At 43.5% G+C, this 24,641-nt stretch overlaps 1 non-coding gene across 1 annotated transcript; it reads right to left on the reverse strand.

Moving 5' to 3' along the window:
* Window positions 1–21,889: 21,889 nt before the first annotated feature.
* Window positions 21,890–21,963, reverse strand: TRNAN-GUU (transfer RNA asparagine (anticodon GUU)). The gene has a single exon. It is a non-coding gene; the product is annotated as a tRNA-Asn (tRNA).
* Window positions 21,964–24,641: the final 2,678 nt, after the last annotated feature.

Genomic DNA, 24,641 nt, shown 5'->3' on the forward strand with positions numbered 1-24,641 from the left:
AGCTATTTGTGAAATTTGTGTTACTTATTTTGCTTGGGGCAATATATTTCCATGCTTCATGAAATTATGAATTCTCATTAAATTCTAATGATCCTGTCTGAAAAGAGCAGAACTAATTAACTGCTCCATTAAAGTTATTACTTACTCCTGATGAGGCCTGTAAATGTTTCTACTTTGTTAGGCCGGTGAAAGTTTTCTGAACTGCAACTCCTAGCATCTTCCCCCAGCAGCAGTTTATTCCATAACAGTAGAATTACAAGGTGCTAACAACACCCATGTAGACTTTTGAGATTTAAGTCTTATGTCCCGAAACAAGAATTTTCCTCCTTTTACAAATGAGAAAAAAAATGAAGGCCATGCCGGTGGGAAGGATGGGCAGAACCTGCATCAGGCGGGTGATGCCCAGCTGGGGCCGACACTGGCCAAGCAGCAGCCCCTGCGCAGGATCCCTCTGGGTTAGCAGGGAGGGGTTGTAGTGTCCCATCAAAGCTTTGGGGGTGTGACTGTGTCATCGCTTACTGCTGGCAGTGTACTAGGGACACACACCCGGGCTGCACTGGTGTTTTAGCAGCCTGCGTGGGACCTGGCAGACCAGGATTCAGGTTCCTCTTTATGCCTATATGGAAATTAGTTATTGAAATATCTCCGAGGATTTGGGCTCTCTGCACCTCTGTTGTCACCTGTAAAGCTGAAATAACTTTGCTACGTCCCCAGAAAGCTGTGAAAAAAGATGGTGACTGTGAGGCACTCGCATGCTGTGCTTATTGGGGTTTCATCCATGTCCCACAGGACAGACGGCAGAGCTGTGAGCAGCAGCGGCACCCGCTGAGCAGCATCTTCACCACTGGGTCTGCACACTGGGCTCAAGGGTTCAGCATAATGGATATTAGGAAAAATTTTTACACTGAAAGGGTTATTAAGCATTGGAATGGGCTGCCCAGGGAAGTGGTTGAGGCACCATCCCTGGAGGTATTCGAAAGACAGGTTGACATAGTGCTTAGAGACATGGTTTAGTGATGTTTTTTTAATCAGAGTTAGGTTGATGGTTGGACTAGATGATCTTAAAGGTCCCTTCCAACCTAGACAATTCTATTCTATATGATTCTATAAACTAGCAGTTTTAAAATGTTACAAGGCCACCTCTATAATCAGAAATGGTATCTGCTGGAAGATCACCACGGCTGCAAGAAGTGAGTTCCTTGACACACACTAACAACAGGTAAAATGGGCATCCCTCAGCAGCAGGGGGGGGCCAAGATTACTGAGATTCAATGAGACATCGACTTATTCCCAGTGAAAACGAACGAGGAAAAGCCTTAAGCAGAACTGCTAAGAAAATCTTACCGACATACACAGCAAGCAAAATGCGACAGTTGTGCTCTCAACTGAGTAATGCTGAACAAATAATGTACCTATATTCATATGCAAGAAAGATTTTAAATCTACACATGTAAAAATCTCCCATGATACGCCTGTACACTAATCTGACCACAGAACTGGAACAGAGTTTATTACTGCTACTATAACTCTGACCAAGAGCTACTCAAGACAAGTGTCAAATGTTTTAATCCATCAGATAATAATTAAAATATAGAGATATTAGTTAAAGAAATTGAAAAATTTATTACTTTTGTGAGCTGACATCTCAGTTATTACATTATTTACACACACTGAATAAATTATTTTTAAAATTATTTGCTCCGCTTCATTATTAAAACATTTTTCAAAACCTAACTGTTTGGGGTTTTTTTGCAGGGTTTGCTTTTTTCTATACAAAGACTGATTTTTTTTTTGAGAAATTGAATACTTCTTAATAATGCTCCCCAGATAGTAAACACAAAATGTTTTAAACGTTCAACTCCTATTTCTCCAAAGAAACTCCTCAGTTTGCATAGGCTTCTGCTGCAAAAACATTTTTTATATTGGCCATTGATATGTTGGAAAGGATCAGAAGTTAGATTTGCAGCCTAAATTGGCAAATATACACCATATTTCTACTCATTATATGCCAATATCAGATATTTAAGAATTGAGGATTGGCTGAGAGTTTTGGATGCTGGTCTATAAAACTAATATAATCTGAAATACTGATTACTCTGGAAATAGCAACACCTTTTCTATGTCATCCATTTCAGTCGCCGCTAATAACTGGAGATCAATTCTTAAAATTAGCCCCTTGTTCCAGCCCCTTGGAAAAGATTTTGTCAAACATCTGCAGTGGCAACATTTGATAGCACGGACTTTCCTCGAACATCTTACCCTTCTCCTCTTTCTTCTTGTCTCCATGTGTACTGGGCACTCCTAGGAAGGCAGCAAACTCATTTGTTTGAGGCAATCCCCCAAGGTTAATGCTCAAATGCACTTTGTTCAATGATGTGCAGGAGGGATGGTCCACATTGAGGTCAGTAACACTATCTTGGACCCCGAGGCAACTGCACAAGGAAGTTTTTATAAGCGAGGAAACACCAAATGATTTGGATTTTCTCAGCAGCAGGAGCAGCAATAGGAGGCAAAACACACTCGTGTCCATGGAGCTGGACTCCGCTGTGCAGGCAAGCACCAGGCACAGTCCCGGGCTCAGCCGCTTCCTGGTAGAGACATCGTCCTTCCTCGGGGGGACCTGGCTCCATCACCCAGGCCAGCATGGCATTTCCACCACCCACATACTCCCCAGAGAGCTGTGCCACTTGCCGAGACCTTCCAAAATAGCAAGTTCCCGACCTGTAACATTAAAAGTTTTTGAAAACATTTGCAATCAATTTTATAGTTAATTGAACCCAGATTTGGTATATTCAGCCATTTGTTCTATAACTCTTAAATCGTTTTTTGTTTAAATTTTTGGGGTTTTTTCTAAGTCGTGTGTAAGCTTGAACTGTAAATAGGTTAATTGCAGCTCTGATCTTCCTCCAGCACCTGCCAGTAAAGACAAACAATTTTTAAACACCATGACCTAACGTGGATCACAACATTTCAAGGTGGGACCAGTCCCGTGGCACTGCAAGCAGAGAACTCCATGCCAAATCATACAGCTAGTAAATAGTATGGCATCAATTACTCAAAAATTTCCGTAGCAAGAGTTTTAGGAAGAGATCCAAATACCCCATCAGTAAATCTCGCAGAGCAGGTGATACATTTACAGTCGCCAGATATTTCAAATGGCCTTTCTCTCACATGTGGTCACACTCTACAAATTCAAAAGTTACAAAAACTAGATATGCCACCAAGTTTGAAGCTATCCTCTCTCCTCTGTTCAGAACAAATGTAGAGAAACTGTATGACACAAAAGCATCACGGGCTTTTCTTTAAAAATCTATCTCTCTACCAAGAAAGAGAAATAACATGTCATGAGAAAAACTGTCTACTTTGAGTTTCAAGCCAGGCCTCTGCTAACTTGGGAGCACAGTCTTCCCAACAACACTCATTTCTCTGGCTCCCAAGCAGCATCTCTTACCTTGGGCATGCAAACAAGGAACTCTCAGTTAAAATTAAACTCCTGCTCACCAGGGACCAATTATTGATTTTCTTCCTTCCTTTACTCTATGAATAGAACAGACAGGATTTCAAAAACATTAAAAAAAATATAAATTGACCTGTTAAAAACAGCTACAGTGAATTGTAAATACCAACACCAGAAAGACATCCCCATCTTGCCTCCATTTCTGGTGACTACTATAATTCTGTTGAGAAATGAGTGGTCTACATTCACTGAATGAGGTCACAGAAACACCACTGTGCCTTGAAGAACAGCTGGGATCATAGACGTCCTTGGCAGCTGCAGGCACCTACAGCACTAGCCCTGGACAAATGAATTTATCCTACAAAACCAGAGATAACCAGCTGCATAACGCGCTGGTATGTCCCAGAGACAGGCAGCAGGTGCTACAGGAGCTATGGGCTGTCCTTTGGAGAAAATAATAGCCATTTTACCTAAAATGAGAGTTTAAAACCCCCCTATATCAACCTGTGAGATGTGACTTTATGTCCAGTAAGATGAAAAACCATCACGTGAACCCCAAGTTAATTGTCTGTCTGGTCTTGAAAGCAAGCAGTGATTCATTTATTACTACAACAGATACTAGCAAAACACGTTTATGCATTACAGCTATCGCAGTGCCTTAAAACTGACTTTCAGAAAAGCTTTCCTAGGTAGAACACAGTAAAGTGAACTGTTGGACATTTCACGTCTGACATACAGAAAACATGTATGTTCAAATTGTTATTAAGTACTATTATAATTCTTAAAAAAAAAAATCCCTGCTCTGCAATTTCTTGAAACAATGATATCGGTATCATTTACCATCATCTGCTGCTGCTGGTAGGAGACCATGTGTGGGGAGTGCAGATGACGATGAGCGGCTGCTCAGAGGTCGGAGTGCAATCCGGACAGCCCTGCTCACAACAACAACCAGGGTGAGATTTCCCAGACCACATCCAAGCACTGGGGATCAGAGATCACTTGTCAGCCATTACACACGTCGGAGAAAATGCCCGCTCTCTGAAAGCACTGCTGCATTCTAGCAGTTTTCTTTCTTCAGTAGCACACCCTAACAGCTGCTTAGTTTTCCAATAGTTGTTGTTGTCTGTGTTCTGCAAAAAACACCCTGTCTCTTTTAGGCAAACCGGCACCACAGACTAATAGACCAGAAGTGTTAGCTTGATACAATCCCATCAAGCTGAGTAAGTCTAACTGCATATATGGCAGCATATATACAAAATCCACAGCTTTCAAAAGCGTCACCACAATCTTGGTGTAAATCAAGATCCACGACTCGGTGCCATATATGCGTAAGTCTCCAGCTTAAATAAGTCTGAGTCCTATACAAGGATGAGACTCGCAAATTCACCTTCTTCCTCTCATTTGAAGAAGTGTGCAGGGCTAGACATAAGAGAGTCATAAGGAGGGAAGTTTAATCTGAATTTAAAAAAAATACACGTGAAGGAAATCTGCAGATCTTGTGTCCAGAGTAAATATATTATGCCATTCTCATAAATATTCACTTTTTGAACCTGTTCCAAAATTCACCAGAACTCATCCTAGTTTTTTCTTAAGTTTAGGCATCGTGTTTAAAGGCTCGTAGAAAAGTTACCCAAGGAATTTAGTAAAATCCCACTGGTTTAAATTGTAAAGTTATATTTGACTAGTCACTGGAATCTGACTGCGACCCTTTTAACCTAGGATTAAAAGTAAAAAGAAAAGCCAGTGGGCATTGAACATATATCTCTCTACTTTCTACAAGGACAACCCACACCATGCCTGCCAGTTTAGGCCTGTGATCTTCCAGGAGAAGTGCTGCTTCCCCAGGTGCCCTTCCTGCCTGGTATGCTGCTGGCACAAGCAGTTGTCTATCCCCCATCCACAGTTGACTTTCAAGGCCGGTTACTTTCTGCACCAGTAAGACTCACGACCTCACACATGGCCACTTTCCTCTCTGACTTTTTGACATCGTCACTTAAAGCTTGATGTTATCATGACAGGTTCTTTAAAGATGGAACGAAGAAACAGTACAGTTTTACTTCTTAAGAAGAACATTTACTGAACATCCTGCAATGCGTCAACTGTTTAATGTCTTTATCAACGACGTAGACAGTGAGATCAAGTGCACCCTCAGCATGTTCACAGATGACACCAAGCTGAGTGTTGTGGCTGATATGCCCAAGGGATTGAATGCCATCCAGAGGGACCTGGACAAACTCAAGAAGTGGGTCTGTGTGAACCTTGTGAGCTTCAACAAGGCCAAGTTCAGGGTCCTGCACCTGGGTTGGGGCAACCCTCAGTATCAATACAGGCTGGGGGTTGAAGGGATTGAGAGCAGCCCTGCTGAGAAGGACTTGGGAGTATTGGTGATGAAAAGCTGGACGTGAGCCAACATCATGTGCTCACAGTCCAGAAGGCCAGCTGTATCTTGGGCTGCATCAAAAGAAGCGTAGCCAGCAGGTCAAGGGAGATGATTCTGCCCCTCTATTCTGCTCTGGTGAGACCCCACCTCGAGTACTGAGTCCAGCTCTGGAGCCACCAACATAAGAAGGACATGGACCTGTTGGAGTCGGTCCAGAGGAGGGCCACAAAAAAATTATCAGAGGGCTGGAGCACCTCTCCTCTGAGGACAAGCTGAGAGAGCTGGGGTGGTTAATCCTGGAGAAGAAAAGGCTCCAGGGATACCCTATTGAGGCCTTCCAGTACTTACAGGGGGCTTATAAGTAAGACAGGGACACGCTTTTTAATAAGGCCTGTAGTGATAGGACAAGGGTTTAAACTAAAAGAGGGAAGATTTAGACTAGATATAAGGAAGAATTTTTTTAGTGAGGGTGGTGAAACACTGGCCCAGGTTGCCCAGAGAGGTGGTAGATGCCCCATCCCTGGAAACATTCAAGGTCAGGTTGGACAAGGCTCTGAGCAACCTAACCTAGTTGAAGATGTCCCTGCTCATTGCAGGGAGGTTGGACTGGATGACCTTTAAAGGTCCCTTCCAACCCAAACTATTCTAAGACTCTAACTCCTAATCTGTGGAAACATGGAAACATGGATTATGTTCTAGGGAAGGAGAAGGATTTGTGGCCAGTTACTGTACAAATCAAGGAGAAGAAAGAAGCATACAGAGCTTGTTGCTGAAACCGTCAGCGATTGCAATTAAAGGTGAATGAAAGTGGTGATACAAATCAAGAATAACCAAAGCCTGGAGTATCAGGCAAATGGAGAGGTAAAATGTGCCCTTTTTTTAAGAGAAAAAAAAAGTATTCACATCGCCCTCAAGCTGCTGATCAAGATGCCCCTATACAAAGATTATATATTACTGAAACCAATACAGTGGGCAACACAAATCTTAAAAAATAAATACCACACAGGCAAAGCCAGGCAAGCTCCCTTACGCGTACACACATCTATACAACAGACTGTGTAATCAAGGTCAATCACCTTTTCACTTTAGGTATTGAATACAGAAGAAGAAGCAGCTTGTGGTCCTGCCACAGCTCACTCAAGCACCAAAGACGCAGCTGTGAAGGTTTCAGAAAGCGGACAGCATCCACAGGCTCCGAATGAAGGCCTGGGAGGACACCACTGCCTCCTTCCAAACATGGACCTCCCAAATCCTCTCCTTGCTTCACAGGAACCTGACAGGAGGCAGCTGGCTACATTTTAACCAGGAAATCCTAATATCTTGACTTTTTGTTCTGAGAATGGCCAGAACTGCTGCCACTCAGTGATGGCAGCTGAAGCACCAAGGGCTGTTGCATGCTTCAACTTTGAGTTTGCTCTAGCAGACATGTTGCTGCTGGGTACCAGCTGCACTGAATTCAGCATAAAATATAGCAGCAACAGCTATTTCCAGTGAAAAACTGGGATGAGGTGCCTCTCATGAAATACCCCTAAGATTTGGGATTGCACCTGGGGAGGAAGAACCCCAGGCACCAATATAGGTTAGGGGTGGAGCTTCTGGAAAGCACTACTGAGGAGAAGGATCTGGGAGTCCTGGTGGACAGAAAAATTTCCATGAGCCAGCAATGTGCCCTTGTTGCCAAGAGGGCCAATGGGATCCTGGGTGGCATAGGGAAGAGTGTGGCCAGTAGGTGGAGGGAGGTCATTCTCCCCCTCTACTCTGCACTGGTGAGGCCACAACTGGAATATTGTGTCTAGTTCTGGGCTCCCCAGTTCAAGAGAGACAGGGAACTACTGGAGAGAGTCCAACATAGGGCAACTAAGATGATTAAGGGATTAGAGCACCTCCCTTACGAGGAAAGGCTCAAAGAGCTGGGGCTCTTTAGCCTGGAGAAGAGAAGGCTGAGGGGAGACCTTATCTATGTTTACAAGTACCTAAAGGGTGGGTTGAAGGATGATGGAGCCAGACTCTTTTCAGTGGTTCCCAGCAATAGGACGAGGGGCAACAGGCACAAGCTGGAACATGGGAAGTTCCATTTAAATATGAGGAAGAACTTCTTTACAGTGAGGGTGCCAGAGCCCTGGAACAGGCTGCCCAGGGAGGTCGTGGAGTCCCCTTCTCTGGAGATCTTCAAGACCCGCCTGGATGCAGTCCTGAGTGATGTGCTCTGGGCAATCCTGCTTTGGCAGGGGAGTTGGACTGGATGATCTCTAGAGGTCCCTTCCAAATCTGACAATTCGTGATTCCATGATTCCGTGATTTTCAGAATTCCTCAATTTTTTGCCAGGCTCCAGCCTCAGCAGCGTCACCAGAAAGTAAAAGAGGCAAGTTCAGATGATACTGCCGGCCTCAGGGGATTCAAATCAACTTCCCAGGAGAACACCCTAATCATTGCCCTATATACTGGTCTAGAGGGGTTTGCTCTTGCATGAAGCCTTTCTTAAGGCACCTAAAGAGCTCTCAGGAGCAGCAAGTCAGCAGGGATGTGCTCAGGAGCTGTAGCTCATTTATGAATCATGAACTCAGGTCCATGGATCTGGACTTGAGGGTTCATGTCTTCAGTAAAAATTCCATATTTAATTAGCATCTGCTGGAGTTCACTGGTTTAGTCTGATAAAGACAGTGGCTCAAAAGCATAAAGAGGGATGTGAAAACTTATTTTGATTGTTTTAATTCCTGTTTAATGAATAAGAACTCTGCCATTCTTCAAACACAGCTTTAGTCTCTGAGTCTTTCTCCTGTATTATTTTTTATTCTATTTTTAATATATGATATTTTATTATCATTATTGTTTTTTATTATTTATTAATGATAAATTATTACATTTTTAGAAATTATGAACCGTTTTAATGGGGCATGCAGCATAAAGTACTGTTTCCTGTTAATTCAGACTATTTTTTTCAGTTTCATTGTTTTGAAAATATTAAAAATTTCTATTAAGGAGAGACATGGAGGACTCAAGTTGCTGAGCTAATCTGAAAAGGTTTATTTTAAAATGATGCAATTTACCTTCCTACAAATCTGATTTGCCAGGAAAACATGATAAAAGGAGATTTTCTATGAAGTATCTCCAGGAATGATTCTGGCTCTTTCGGGTGCATTTTTAATGCTAATACATGTAAGGTATTATGCCCTAATTTAAATTTAACCAAGCCCATGCTTGCTAAAATTAACATCAAAGATCTTACGAAAACATTAACTTTATTTAAAAAAAAAAAAAAAAATTGTATCTTTAAATTTCAAAGTTACACTTAAAAGCACAAAAAATCCAAACTGTAGGTGGCATGCAAAACCATATTCATTCGCAAATACGTTATTTCTATCAAGAATGGGTAACATAATTCTATAATGGTATTTTGAGGTTACCTTTTAGCAAGCAACCCTGTCTTTAAGACCAAAACTGTGTCTGCAAAAATTTATCACTAATTTATGTTGGCATTAATAATGAAAACATTTTCATGGAAATGTTGATACTTGTCACATTGTTTTCAGGCACTCTGATACCAAAATAAAGAATAAAATCTAGTGAAAATGACTGCTTATCCTATTGCTCTTCAGTATGTTTAACAACTGCATTTCTGAGCGCTGTCATACAGCCAGACATACAGGAACTATGAAATGCACTTACAATTTATTGCCTATAATTAATTACACTCACAATCGTTTACAAGGAAAAAAATTGTACCAATAAAATGGAGACCTTTTAAAAAGCACTACATATTGCTTCGAAATGACAGACTTCTCTAGCAGTTTCACTGCCACGCTTTGGTTAAAAAGTTTCTTGTTCCAATAGTGAATCCTCCGCCCGGGCCCGTCCCAGCTCTCCTGAGAGCCCTGACTCCAGACTTGCTGTGAAAGCTGCATTCTTCAGCAGTGCTGTGTTAGCAACACCCACGATTTTGTTGCGAGTCTTGGTATAGCTGTGGTCTTGTGACTTTTTTTTTTTTTCTTTTTTTTTTAAAAAAAAGCTTCAGAGCTCGGAATGAACAGATTACATGAAAAAATTCAGCTTCCTTTTAACGAAATTAATTTCCAGCTTCACTGGAGAAATAGTTGAAAAATGTTTTTTGTAAGATCTTAGGGATGAAAAAGGCAAATAAAATCAAGTTGTTTTACAGTAGAGATTTTCTAGGCTGCTATGTTGGGTTTGTGTCCTGTTTCATATTTTTAATGCTCAACGTTGATGATATCAATGGTGAGATTTTATATCAAATGTTAAACACCAGAAAAGAGCAGTCACCCGTCAGAACCAGGAGAGTCCTTATAGGTCAGCAGAGCCGAGTTCCTCCTGCATTCCTATTAATAACCAGCTACAAAATCCATTGCTTCTATAAATCGTTGTGAAACGGGGAGGGGATTAAGTATAGTGAGGGCTTTGTTCTGGTGGACTTGTTCATTGGAAAGCAAAATGGTAGTTAGTACCAAACCCACTTATTCAAGAGAGTGAATTGGGACAACAAAAATCCCTCAAAGCAGGAAAATCCCAAAGGATTTTTGCCTTTTTTTTTCTTCCTTTTTTTTTTTTTTCTGTTTTGTTTTTTAATCTAGGGTTATAATTTATTTTAAAATGTGATTCCTAACTTCCCTAGTGCAAACCCTGGGCAATGTCAAGCTCGCTGTTGTCCTCTTGAGTCTGTAAACACACAGAATTAAACAATAGCATCGCTAAGTGCGAACTTTCTCCATTCATCTTAATGGACTGTTAATTATGACCACTTAAATGCCCACAGTGTTAACCATTTCACCGCTGACCGCATTTCATCCAAAAGAGCAGTTTGTAGATGATTTATCCAGAGGCAGGTAGATGTAAAATTCAAAATCGATATACAGTTAAGTGGACTAAACTATTAATAAAGTTGTGAATATAGATTATGCAGCCAGCTGAAAAATCTAATAAACATCTCCTGAAGTTTATTCTTTTCAAGGACTGGAGCAAAATGATGCTTTCAGTGGCAACACTGTGGTGTTATTGTGTGAGGGTTGTAGAGATTCAAATAGGATGGTGTACTGGTATTGTAGTGTATTTTCATGTAGCAGAAAAGCTGGCGAAGTGTAGTTAACTGATTGAAATTGCACATCCTAAAAGTGATGTGGGAATATGTAATGTCAGGATATAATAAGGCTAGTTGACTTTTTTTAAGTTCAGAAATTTCTACAAAGCTATATGAGAAATGAAAGATAATTTATTTTAAAAAGCTAGGTAAATCTTGCAAAAAATTCTCAAAGATTTTAATTATTCCTGTTTATAAGCTGATGCTACAAATGGAATTAATAGATATTACAAATGGAATCACTGTTTTAGACATAGATATTATAGATGCATTTTTAGGGGGGAAAAAAAAAAAACCAACCAAAAATCCCAGTGGTTTAGAAGAATTTAACAGAACAGAACAATATTTGTAGTACGCTCCTGATAGGAATTACATTTTTAAATAAATATAATTTTAAATCTATTTAATATTATATTTTTAATATAAATAAATATAAAGCTGCATAAATAATAATTACCAAAAGTATTTGAATCAAGTTAATTTTGTACTACTAATTTAACCTCTTCAGAAGTTCTAGGGCTAGTTTCTTCTCTCTTGAGCGAATGAATCTGGTATAACATAGACAGCCTTAGATTTCATTAAGTCTCCCCTGGTTCCCCATATTCCCACTGGCATCACTGGCTATTTGAGGAAAGCCTTATAGCCAAAAGGGACCGTGTCCATATCTTCTGTCCACACCACAGATTTTTCAGTGGTTCCTTCTGTCAGATACTGTGGTTGCTTCATGCTTGCACAAATCCCAAATGCGGCCAAGTAGATATATTATCAACCCAATGCTTGCCTACAATTTCATTTTTAATACCTGCATTACAGCAGCCATGTGGGGGTACGCGATAGGCTGGGTAGCGCAGGGAAAAGCAAGAGCTCACAACGTTCACACCACGGAAAACCCTCTTAGGTACCTTCTCAGTCTGTGCTGGTGGTTACAAGCTCCACCACTGCACTGCCACTGGCCACCCTTGCAATGCGGATACTCATTTTTGGAGCGCAACTCTTGTTTCCAGAGTACATGAAACAGCCAACACGCCACTCCACAATGGTTAGAAAACAACGACAGATCCGCCAAGCAAAGCTGCTCTGAACCATTTTCTAAATCATAGAAACCATTTTCCAAATCATAGAAACCATTTTCCAAAACCCTGAGAACCCAACAACTATTTGTGCTCAAATATGCAGTTCGTTTTCCCCATTTAAGCACTTTAGGTAGCAATATTTTTTTTAAATAAGAAGTAGTTGTAAATGAGCAGTCAGGCCCATGTGGTCAGCATGTAACACTGGCAAGAACAACAGGACGTGGACCGGTGCTTTGGGTCTAACACCACTCTCAAGACCCCCCTGATAGTTACCATAGAGATAGTAGGAGCCACAAAGAGCTTCGATCACATTACTGGCTGGGAGGGGGTCAATTTGTATGCGCGAGCCCTGCTGGGATTGAAAGAATGCAGAGGAGGACAGGAAAGATAATAGAGAGAAAAATAAGTGAAGGGAGAATACAAAAAACGAGAAGAAAGAAAGAAAGAAAGAAAGAAAGAAAGAAAGAAAGAAAGAAAGAAAGAAAGAGAAAGAAAGAAAGAAAGAGAAAGAAAAGAAAGAAAGAAAGAAAGAGAAAGAAAGAAAGAAAGAAAGAAAGAAAGAAAGAAAGAAAGAGAAAGAAAGAAAGAAAGAAAGAAAGAAAGAAAGAAAGAAAGAAAGAAAGAAAGAAAGAAAGAAAGAAAGAAAGAAAGAAAGAAAGGAAGGAAGGAGGAAGGAAGGAAAGGGGGGGGAGAGAGGTGAGGGGAGGTGTGGGGACCAAAGGGAGCGAAGGATCTCAGAATCAAAAAAGCCAGCAGAGAGACCAAGGGGAAATGAAGAGAGAAGGAGAGAGAAAGCGAGTGAGAAAATTCATGTTACGCAGACAGCGCTCGTGTTGCTGCCCGACAGGAACTGCTGCTCCAGAGGAGCTAAGCCAGCGGCATGGCCAGACACAGGGGCAGTGGGGATGGCCACATGGACAGACGGATGGATGGATGGATGGATGGATGAATGGACAGATGCCTGCAGCACCTGATCCACATCACAAAAACTTCTCCGAACATGCAGTAGAGCAAGGAGATGAGATCACAGAGCAGAGAGGGGGGGTTTGATTTCACATCCCCATGGGTGAACAGCGTGAATGCGATGTTGACTGAGTCAGTGCCACAAAAGCAAACGGGTTTCTTTCTTCTTTGGACTCTTCAACCCAGGGCACTGAGGGCTCGGGACTGGACAGATTTTGCCTCTGAGAGCTGTGACTGCCTGGGGCTGGTAGGGCTGGAGCTTCCACAGCTGCTCTGGGTGTCCAGGAGAGCCACAGCAGCACCCGCAGCCCCCGCTGCTGCGTGCTCACCTATACCTACCCTGTGGGATTGCTGTGTATGCCTTCAAAGACACTGACAGACTTTTCTAAAACTAAGACACCACTTAGGTCTGTACTCCAAAAAGGCTGAGGAGAACACTTTGAATGACTATCTAAATCAGCAGAGTACCCAAAATACCTAGAAATAATCACTTACAAATCTCTGTGTGACTGCTGTATCATTGCAAAAATCTATTGTTCCTCTGCGGGCTAGTAATGGCATGGCCAAAGCTGGCTCATCCTTCAAGCAGAATCCCAGCAAAGTCAGAGAGAGAGAGAGAGGCAATAGGATTCAACACATCACCAGTAACATTTAAGAAAAAAGTCTTATTTGGTGGCATGTTCATTGGCCCTGTACCTCCCAAAAGGTAAGGGTGACAAAGAATGTCCTGCTTTGGTGGTCTCATCAATGCTGTAGCATCACTTCATGCTGCAGCAGCTCACCTTGCAGGTCCTCCCAGGACACTCGCAGCTTCACAGCCTCACGTTGGTACTCAGCTTCGATGTTGGGATTTCCGTATGTCCACAGGTCTCCTCCTGGTGCTCCAAGGAATGCTCCAAAGGCTGGCAGAGCAGCAGGCTGCTATTGCATAGCATAGCCTCATGGCTGAGTGATAAAAGAATTTTTCCTGGAGAGAACGATGATCTGCTGAGTTTTCCTAAAATACAGCTTTTCTTCACAGCAGGAGCATCACAGTCCTCCTCACCTTCATGGCCAGCCCATTCAGCCCCATGAGACTAAGACAAAATCCCCAAAATTTTCTTACAGAGAAACAGATTTAATTATGTTCAGTGAAAATCAGCACAGATTTCAGAGAGCAACATACTCCACAATTGCCAATAGCACCCACTGGTCCGGCTGCAGCATCACATGCTCAGTATACAACATAGACCAGACTAGAACTGATTATGAAGTTGGTTTTGTTTTGTTTTTTAAGGAATTAATATTATTTTTGTATCATTCTGCTTTTGAGCCAACTGTCAAATTCACCATAAATTAGATTTCTCCCTCACATATTACCACCAAAGTCGAGTTACCCCTGAGATCAACGGCGTTGCCTGTGAGTTAAAAGCACACAGATGTCTGAGAAACAGTAAAATTACTGAAGTATGTAAAAGCGTCTAGAAATGCTGTAAATTAGCTTTTCCATATATAGCAATGTCACCATTTTAAGTCAAATACACTGTAATTTTAGCTTAAAAAGCCCTCCAACGCAACACAAACTAAATTGAAAACACTTTCGGTTCGGAGGAATATACTCCTCACATAAAGCTGTAAACTGTGGCATGAAAATTACATGTATAAAATTGTAAGTGCCTTCGTAGGAAAACCCAAAGAGTTTTGTGCACAAGCTACCAAACTGTCCTATGCATTGGAACTACTCTTTTTTTTTTCCCCCATACAATTTATGATACAGAATCATTTTTAAAAGAGACGGTGTTGGCTCTGCCACAGGTATACTCAAGGATTTCAAAGCTTGCTTCCAGCCCTTCCCTTACCACCACCACACGTGTAGGGAGGGGATCCTCCAGTAAGCCAGTCCAGTAGTTTCCATCCAAGCCCAGCCCCAACGGCCTCATCTCAGGCTGCTAAAGTCATTAAGCTTTTTATGAACATCTACTAGCCAGATGAGTCCTCATTTCCAAATCCCTTACAATTTTTTCCACTACAAGAAAACTTTCCAAAAGCTGGGTAATAGGCCCCAAACGGTTCTTTCGGCTCTAATGTGAACTGGAAACTAAAGAAGCATCCAGCAGGTAATTTGTACAAGGCTCTTAAATCTTGAAAATGAGGCTATTCATTTTCTAATAATAAATCTTTACTGCAGCTAATCTTATCTTCTTTCCACAATAAACTCCTAATTATTACCTTTCCAGCCAGCATATCTGTGATTTTAAAAGTGTGTGACAGCAGTAAAAGCAAGCGCTGGATCTCAGGACTGAAAAAAGGAAATACTTAGGTTAGGCATACAGAAGATCCGTGTTTTTTAAGCTCTGAACAACATGATATAACGGAACAAGTTACAGCCGGGAGCAAACTATTCATACTAGAGAAGTCAAGGACAGTCACCACTGCTCCTGTGCCTGAGGGCTCTGGAGAAGCTCCACGTTCTTCTTGAGGAGACCTGCACTGCCCAAATGAAAACGAAAGAGGAAAATTACTTTTTTTTTTTCCTTTTCTTTTCTTTCTTCATTTTAACTTAGACCCAGCCAAACCCAGAATCCATTACTAAATACTAAAGGCAAATGAATAAAACATTTTTGCAAATATTTGTCTAAACTCAGAATTTTGCACATCATTAATTACGAGCTTTATCTCCCATTTATACTGGAAGTACCTCAGGGCCAGCAACCCTGTGAGGCCCAAGAGTACCAAGCACAGTGTGCGTAATGGCACAGACCTTTTCTGTATCGCTTTCACTCCGCTGAGGCTAAGCGAATTACAGAGAGTATCTGCGATGCTAAATTTGGAGTTTCAGAATAATTATATCACCCAAGAAAAAAACCAATGTCGGATAAACTATGTCCTCACATAAAACTGCAGATCTGAATTTTGAATAGCAGCTACTTGTCACTGCCTATTCTCAATCAAGCTACAGAAGAAGAAATATTTAGAGAAGTGATCTGGACAACACATCTGCCTGAGAAAACCAGAAATATTTGCAAGGAATTTATAAAAAGAAAAGGGGACCAAACCTGATCACTCCATTTTTTTTCTGCCGTTTTACTGCACCACTTTACAATTACTTTTTAAACAGTACAGTGGGTTTAACTGCACTGATTTTTAAGATACATTTACAAACAGCACACAGCTTGTTAAACCAATTACTCCTTACCAATATATGCACTACTCTAATAAGCACTTGATAGTTGTTTGCAGAGCCTAAGGTAGCAATGACCCCCCAAAAAAAAAACAAACCAAAATAACCAGAATACCCTGTCCATTCAGGTGTGGACGGTACTCCCACATCTTTCCCTGCCTGTTCACCAATTAAGGCGCAATCTAGCTCCCAGGTTTTGTCACCAAAGCTATGACAATGATAACGTAACACTTAACAGAAAAAAAAAAGTCTGAGCCCGTCTCATGTGACAATGCTTTAGGTGTATTAGGGCAAATGAACTTTATGAATAAAAGCTTTATTCTTTACAGGAAAAATAGGATACTGTTGTTTCTCTTTTCCTGTTAATACATTTCTTTCAGGCAAAACATATTTTGAGTCATGATTAAAAAGACATTTTTTTTACTTACCTGGTTTGGCAAGCAGATAAGTTAAATTCATTTATTTCTTCTATTTATGCCTACAATATTTCTTTGTCCTTCACATTTGATGGTCAAAATACAGAGATATATCTCCTTAGTCCTTCTTTGCACCCTGTTTCCTCTCTGGAACCCTACATACCTTTCCCACATAAATAGGAGTTTCATGACATTTAAATGCATTTCCTTAAGCTTTCTACAAATTTGATGCGGCTTTCAACTCTGGGCCCCATAGCAGTCCCCAAACCCAGAGTATTATTCAGTCTAGTTGAAATCTTCCTGTTTCTTAGATAAGACTAACAATTTGAGCTGAGTGTTGCTTTCATTTTTAGAATAAGACCTGCCCATTAAGAAGCCAGGGCCTGCTTTTCTAGGTTATTGTTTCAATCTATGCTTTTTTTTTTTTTCTCACAAATTTGTCATTTTAGCCTCTGATGGAGCTTGCCATTTGCATTTTACTAATTTTGCTCACTCTGCTTTTCACAAATACTATTATTTTGAGATTCCTACATGCTCCAATTGTAAAAAAATTACTAGGAAGCTACTTGACTTCATAGTGCCGTTTGATCAAAATAGTCTCAAGAAATGCTGTACAAACATCAGGATGCCTATGGAACAGATGCTAAATATATTTTAATATATCAGTCCATGGGGGAAAGTATGGCACTGAGAAATTAAAGCAAAAACGTTCAGATAGAGAAAGTGAAGCTGTAGCAAGGTACTGAAATAATAAGGAACTGCATATGCAGCCCCTCAAAATTTCCTTGAAAAATTAGGAACTTTAATAAGAACAATACAGTTGCAAATAGGAACCTTATCCTTAGCAATTAGGATTAGAAATGCTGCCCAAATTGACATTACAGAAATCAGTAAGTGAATAAAACCAAGCAGTTATGTCTTGCAATCCTATTCTTTAATCTTCAGACAATGCTCTCCAGCCATTCCTGCATTCTTTTTATTAGCTGTCTTTGGCCTTTTTAAGCGCGCTGTTTCTGCTGAGCTTATCTGCGAAGGAGTAGGTCCAAAGTAAGCAAACAGCAACAAGGAAATAAATAAATAAATAATCCTAGAGAAGGAGCCTTTCTGACCCTCTGTGGCTGAACCACTGACTTATTGTCTCTGCTCTCACCATAACCCCCTTTCAGTTGGTTGCTCTTAATTTTGGGAATGCCTTACCAGCATTAATAGCCTTATAATTCTTGGTAAAAAATGGGAAGATTTTTTGCCGTTATATGAAAGCAGAAAGCATCTGAAAGCAGCATATTGTTTTTGTTTTCACCATCAGTTTGGGGGGGGGAGGGAGGGAGGAAAGGGGAAAAAAAAAAAAGAAAGAAAAAAATAAAGACAGCTGTTAATCCATTTTAGTAAAAGTGGAAAAAATCCTGGGGACTTTCTAAGCCTAATTTCAGCCTAGAGTGATTTTTATGGCCAAACAATGAATCCTTAGAATAATTGGTTCGTATCATGAATACACAACAAACTCTGAACCCAGGGCCTGATCCAATTTCCAGGATAATCGGTAGGAATACTTCCTTCGACTTCGGTGACAGTAACAATGTGCAGTATCATTAAAAATAAAAAATCTTTACAAATGTGTTCTGGCTGAACACAGACCAATTGTTGGTTAATGTTGAATGAGCTCTAAAAATGTTTTTGCAGCATTACATGTGACTTATATCGATGCAAACAAATCAATATAAATCGCGGGTAAAAAAAAAAAAGCACCGTCACTGAGAGAGGTACTAAATTTCGAGACCACAGCATTCAGATTATGATTGTTTATTGCCATTGTACGTAGATGAAAGGCTGTGGCGTCCCTTCCAGTTTCATTGCTTTGTGCCAGCTGAATTCTGCGAGAGGGACCGTGTTAGAAATGGAAGGCTACAGTAATGTTAACTATGCTGTTTCTCTCCAACATCCATTTTGTTCCAAAGAAACACTTGCCAGAGATTAAAATATTCAAGATGGCTGTTTTCTGCACCCTTTCTGCGAGCTCTAGTTTTCCACGTTTCAAATATTCCAGCTCCCCGTCTTGATAAAGACAATTCATATTTTATTCCCCAGCTTATCTGCTTCCCCGGTCACTAAATATTGGCCAAAGTTCAAAGGGGGTTGCTTAAAAGCTGCTTTATTTCTCGCCCGGACACGGACGCAGCCCTCCGGACGCCGTTTCGGTCGGATGCCTCCCGCGTACCCCGGCTCGCCGGGCGAGGATGCGCGGCCGCCCCGCAGCCCCCCCGCGGCGGGACACCGCCGCTAGCGCTGCCCGGCCTGGCTTCTGTGTCGCCGCCGGGGGAGGCGGGCCAGGGCGGGGGGGGCGCTCCGCGCCCCGCACCTTGAGTTCCGCGGGGGCCCCCGCACGTCCCCTCCCGGGCTGCCGCTGAGCAGCTGCGGGGCGGGGCGGGGCGGCGGATGGTTGCGTCGGGGGGGTGGTGGGGGCGGTGGCTCCGCCGCCGCCGCCGGCGGATCCGCTGCGGGGGGGGTGTCCCGGCTCCGCGCCGCCCCGCCCCGCCCGCTGGCAGGAGGCAGCGGGAAGCCCCGGGGAAGGGGCGGCGCGGATCCCCGCGGCTCCCTCCCACGCACAGCCCCATGGGGTTTCCCGTGGAGTGATCTTTTGTCCCCGCGTGTGTGTGTCCCCCCCCACCCCGCGGTGTAAAGGCGGGGGCCGGGGGCACCGGCAGTGGGGTGCTCCCCCCAGCCCTCCATCCCGCCGGGTCGAGCAGCGGGCGAGGGGGGTGTCCGCGGCAGCTTCCCCTCCGCCCCCCCCCCCCCCCCGCACCTCCGCGATGTGCGGAGCCGCCGGCGGCTGCCCGTCCCGCAGCCCCGAGTCCCCGCGTCCCCGTCCCGTCGCCGGGTGAACAAAGAGCCGCGGCGCCTTGCGGGTTATTGGGATTTATCCAGGCGTCCCTGGCGTCGGGCGCAGGCATGCCAGGTTGGCTTCTGCTGGCGGTCTCCCCCGGTTCTGGGCTCTCTCGGACGTGTCGACGGCGACTGTGCCCCAGCTGCGTGAGGAATTGGTCGGTCGGCACAGATAAATATTGACGCTAGAATTTAACTCGGTGTTTGCGAAGAGGTCGCTTTGAATATGCCAAGGCTTTTCCCTCAAAGTATCAGATTATTATACTGAGAACCGCGTTTTATCCTAAACTGCATATAGATAAATGGATTAACGTAAGAATGGGGTGGTTTATCTGGGCACATCGCACAGCTGTGAGAAGCTTTTTATCATGGCTGAGAACTGAAAGCTTCATTGACCTCTAAAAATTTTTTACTTCATACAAAGAAAGCTTCGATTCCCTGTCTTCTCCCCAAAAATGTATGGGGTTTCCCGTTTTCCACAACCTTAATTGTAATTAGTTAGCGAGCAGATGGGATGAGGCGCTTTCCCGTGCACGAGATTTCCACTTCTACAAAATTAGTTTATCAAGCACTGCCTAAACGCCGCTTTATTTTATCGAGCCCACGATGTGCATTTGAAAGAGCCTGCTCCTGCACACGTACCTCAGGAACACCGTATGGATGCTCACACACCGCATCTATTGTAACAGGTTTGCTGGCACACGCTTGCACACCAGCGTGCAACAACTGGAAGGAGCGTTAACAAGCCTCCTGGCCAGCAATGATCACCTCTATAAAACGCATCTGTGACTTGCTAAGGAGAGCAGGGCTTGCTTTATGGGAACAGACGGCTTGTCCTTCCTCCCGGAGTATCAGTTTGGTCAAGTTTAGCTCCTAAATTGTTACTGCCTTTCCAGCTATTGCTGCTTTATACTGGGCATGATCAATTTTTGTTGGTGGTTCCTGTAAGCTCTTGATGGTACCGAGGCAACCCCAGCGCAGACAAACGCAGGTTTTAAAATTTCTGTCCCCTGTGAGGCTTTCGCTGGCTGCAGCGAAGGCGGTGCCACCGGGCTGAATCCATCCTTCTGCTGCAAACAACACGGAAATACCAAGAAACAGGGCTTTATCTAAATGACTCTAGTTAAAATAAAATTCTAGTGATGAGCAGGAAATGTTTACGGGTTAAGTGTTGCTAACGAGAATCGGTGAATCCTGCAGCGAGCTACACCTACCCTGAAGCTCAGCACACGGCTGCCGCTTTTTCAAAATGTTTTACCCAAACGTAAAAGATGCAGATGATAAGAAAAAAAATGTGCCAGCGAGCTGCTGCAGATACAGCACATCAACGATTTAGGGTTTATTACTTTCCAAAGATTCTTCCGTGTTTCTAAATGCACGTCTTTTCTCCCGTATCTTAGCTAGGGAGGGCCATATCGTGTCGTCAATGGTAAGTCAATGGCACAGCCTGACCTTTACAAGGGCTGTATCCTTTATTCGAAACAGGCGAGTTGAAAAGGAAGATCTGCGAAATGCAGCTTCGCTGGGGAAGGGGGCATTTTAAATTCCGATTCTGTTTGCTGTAAACCGTAAATAGATCCTCGCAGACTTCCCAGAAGTTGGTCTGGAAGGCAGCCGTGTTTCACACGACCGAAACGCTCATTGGAACCAGCTCACGGGCTCAGATACGGCCAAGGTGCCAACTCCTAATTAATACGTTTAGGCGAAGCTCCCAACGTAATTGCTTTTAACATTCATTTATGCAAAGCGGCTTCGGGCTGGCAGGGCGAGCCCGGAGAGGCAGCGCTGCCCGCCAGCGGGACCCGGGCCTGGAGACACCGCTTGCCCCGGGCGGGAGGGACCGGCGCGGGGGCCGCGGGAGCCCCGGGACAAGCTTCTCCCGGCGGTGTGAGCGCCGGGGAAACCGCGTTGCCTTCCTCCTCCGGGGAGGGACGGAGCCGCCGTGTGTGCGTGTTGGCTCCTGCGCTCACGAGCAGCGGCGATAGCCGTACACAGCGGTAATGATGATCATCCTTCTCGCAAATGGCATTTCCCCCCCCCGAGCCTCGGCTCCAACCCCCGTTTTCCTATGGCGATACCGGAGTGCCGTAAAAGCCAGCGCTTCCTGAAGCAAACTCTAAACGCTCGGCATCATCGTTAATTATCATCACGCAGCTCAAAGGAGGTGTTTTTTCCTCCGCAACCTCCCCCGCGGGAGCACGGGGTACAGACACTCCCGCAGACTCCCCCGCCTCAGGGCAGAGTCCCCGCCGGCAGCAGCACCCCAGGGCCCTCGGGGGCTCCGTGCCGGCGCGGCGAGAGGAGTGACCCACGGGGAGGTTCCGCAGCCCTCCGCGGGGCTCAGGCCAGCCGCCATCTCGCCCCACAGGCGCAGGGCCAGCGCCGCAATTCGCCGCCCGCGCGGGACCCGCCACCGCCGCACAAAACGACGGCAGCTGCGTGAGAGGGGGGCCAGCCAAAAGGGAAACACCGTCCCTGGGTGGGCTCGAACCACCAACCTTTCGGTTAACAGCCGAACGCGCTAACCGATTGCGCCACAGAGACTGCCGCAGTTTCGGTTCTTCCGCGGTGCCTCTGATCTGCTCAGGCACCGCCGGCGGCCGCGCGGCTCGTCGCCTCCTCTCCCCCGTGCTGGCGACCTGCGGGCCACCGTGTACCCGACCTGGGCGTCCAAAACCCGGCTCCTGAATGACAGGTCTTGCGGAACGCTAAGAGACTGAGAGAACAACGAAAACGGCGGCTTCCCTTCTTCCAGCCGGTATGGAAGGCTAGTTCCCAACATTATTGCTCACAGCAGCGTTCTTTTTCTGGGGAATAAATTAATGAATCTGAGTTAAAACAGCTTTTTCTCGGCCGCTGCTAATTCATCCATTACACCTGCAAGCCACAATGTAATTTACAAATATAATTGCAAAATTGCCCTATTAATATTTTTAAAAGGTAATTTTAAGAGACTGCAGGGAAGCGTTAGACTGTTTGGAACAGGCAGCATCCCCCTCCGTGTGTGTAGGTAAATTATATTTACTTTTCTAAGTGACTGAAAACAGCAGCTAAGAAAAGTTAACCTCCCTGTTGTCATTTATTTGAAATCTGCTTCCCACGTTACCTTACAGTAAATCTACACTTACCAAGTGCAAAGTTTTACTCTTTGAACCTCTTCGAAGTCTTACAAATACCGGTTGCCTCATGTTCTCCCTGTGGCCCCGTGAGGCTCTGCCCGACGGCCCTCCTGTCCCCTGGAAGCCGTTGGGAGTCGAGCAGGCACATGACACCCACCACACAAGGACGGGCGCTAGCCCCTTTCCAGGCAGATGCTGGTCACCTCCTGGTCTCTGCCCTCCCAAGACCAAGATGTCCCGGCTCACTACTGAAACCAGAGAGTCTGCAGCAGCAGGAGTAAGAGCAAGAGCATTGTTACTTCAGCTTGCATGTTCTGTAGAAGACCTTGCTCATCAATGCTGTAAGACATCGTTCCTCAGCCCAGTGAGTAACTTTAAGTCGACCATTTATTGCCCACAGCTCAGCCTTTCCAGTTTCGCCAATACTTTAAAGAGAGCTACATAAATGTCAGTATTATCACGGTACTGCTCAATTTTTCTATTGCATATTGTTGGTACCTTACTGACCAACATCTTGTAACACATGGAGGAGAAAGACAAGATATGCAAGCCCTCAACAGTAATTAAAATAATGATTTTAAAGACTGCTTTTGGGGCATCATGCCCACTATGGCATGCTTTCCTACCCAGACCTATTCTCAGCATCAGGAGAACCAGTTCACAGGCTGGACCACTTCTATTTTCTCAGTGTAGGGGAACAAGCAAACAGTCCTGTGATTTTACGCACAAGCAAATGGTTATTTAGTGGAAATAGCAAGATTCCAGTCTGAGCAAAGGCCTAACCCATAGACCAGTACCGATGAACATTTGGGCATGGATTTTGGGCCCTGAAATATTTTACTTTACACACATGAATATTCCCATTAGATTTAATGAATGTAAACTTGACTGTTTTCCAAATCTGTGTCTAGAGGCCAGATCTAGAAAGGGATTTTGCTATGCTGATGCTGAGCACAAGCTTTAACTTTGAGGTGTCTGAGGGGAGCCCAGGACCTGGCATTAGACATCCAAGGCTGCCTACTAGATGTGTTGGGACAGTGAGAGTGCAGCAGGTGAGGCTACAGAGTCACTTGGCACCTTTCTTCTTAGCATTCTTCCTCACTGAATCACAGAGTCTTTCATTTAAAGTCTTACAATGTAAAATAAATAAATAAATAAATAAAAAGAACATACATAACAGGGAATGCTACCTCTTCAGCTTAAAACCCAAGGATCAGCTACCGATCAGAACATGGATGGCTTTTGCTGATTGCTGAAGCACTACCCCGTGACCCATCATACCAGAGAGCAACCTTGTCTGTCACTGCTCCGTAAACAGAAAGGATTCACTGTCTACCCTTAGGAGAAGGTATCTGACTGTATCTTCAGAAGAAAGGAAGAGGCCAAGGGCTGTTTAAGGCATTCAGAAACCAGAAAGCCATGATACTTCAGATTAATCGCCCTCCCTATCAGTGTTTTGTTCTTTACTCCCGGACAGCTCTCTTCCTCAATATGCTGTTTCTTGTGGATCGTATCTAGAGTTCCTTAATTTTTTCCAATATCTAGTATATATAATTTAAATACTGTAATTGGATTCAATGATTATGGATTATAATTTTTGGTTTTATAAAACCACAAATGTATACAAATACACTGCATATGGATATATGAAAATATACCATGTGATATAATTTTTAAATATTATATAATTTTAAAATATTTTATAACATTATTTTATTGTTATTGTAGGATCCATGAAATTAAACATTCATCTGTCACCTTCCTCAGATATAGGCTTTGGTTCCTGAATGTCAGAGAAAGCTAATATAGGACAGAGGGGGAAACTGGGTATTGTTTATGAGTTTTATAAACATACTATATATTTATCCTCTGTTCAGAAAAATAAGTCTAGTTATTTACCCAGAACTGTTCCTAAAATCAATTCAGTAGGATATAGCAGAGTATTCTCACTTACATCACAAAATTGCTCATGAACTACTCTGTTTCTATGATTTCTCACGGGAACCCCCCAACAAGCACATGCGCCTGCATTATTTATTATTCTGTGTGTCACTTTTGGTCAACTATTTGTCAGCTCTCAAGTTACAACTCGTTCCAAAATAC

Source organism: Numenius arquata, chromosome 12, assembly GCF_964106895.1.
Source record: "Numenius arquata chromosome 12, bNumArq3.hap1.1, whole genome shotgun sequence".
Lineage (NCBI taxonomy): Eukaryota > Metazoa > Chordata > Aves > Charadriiformes > Scolopacidae > Numenius > Numenius arquata.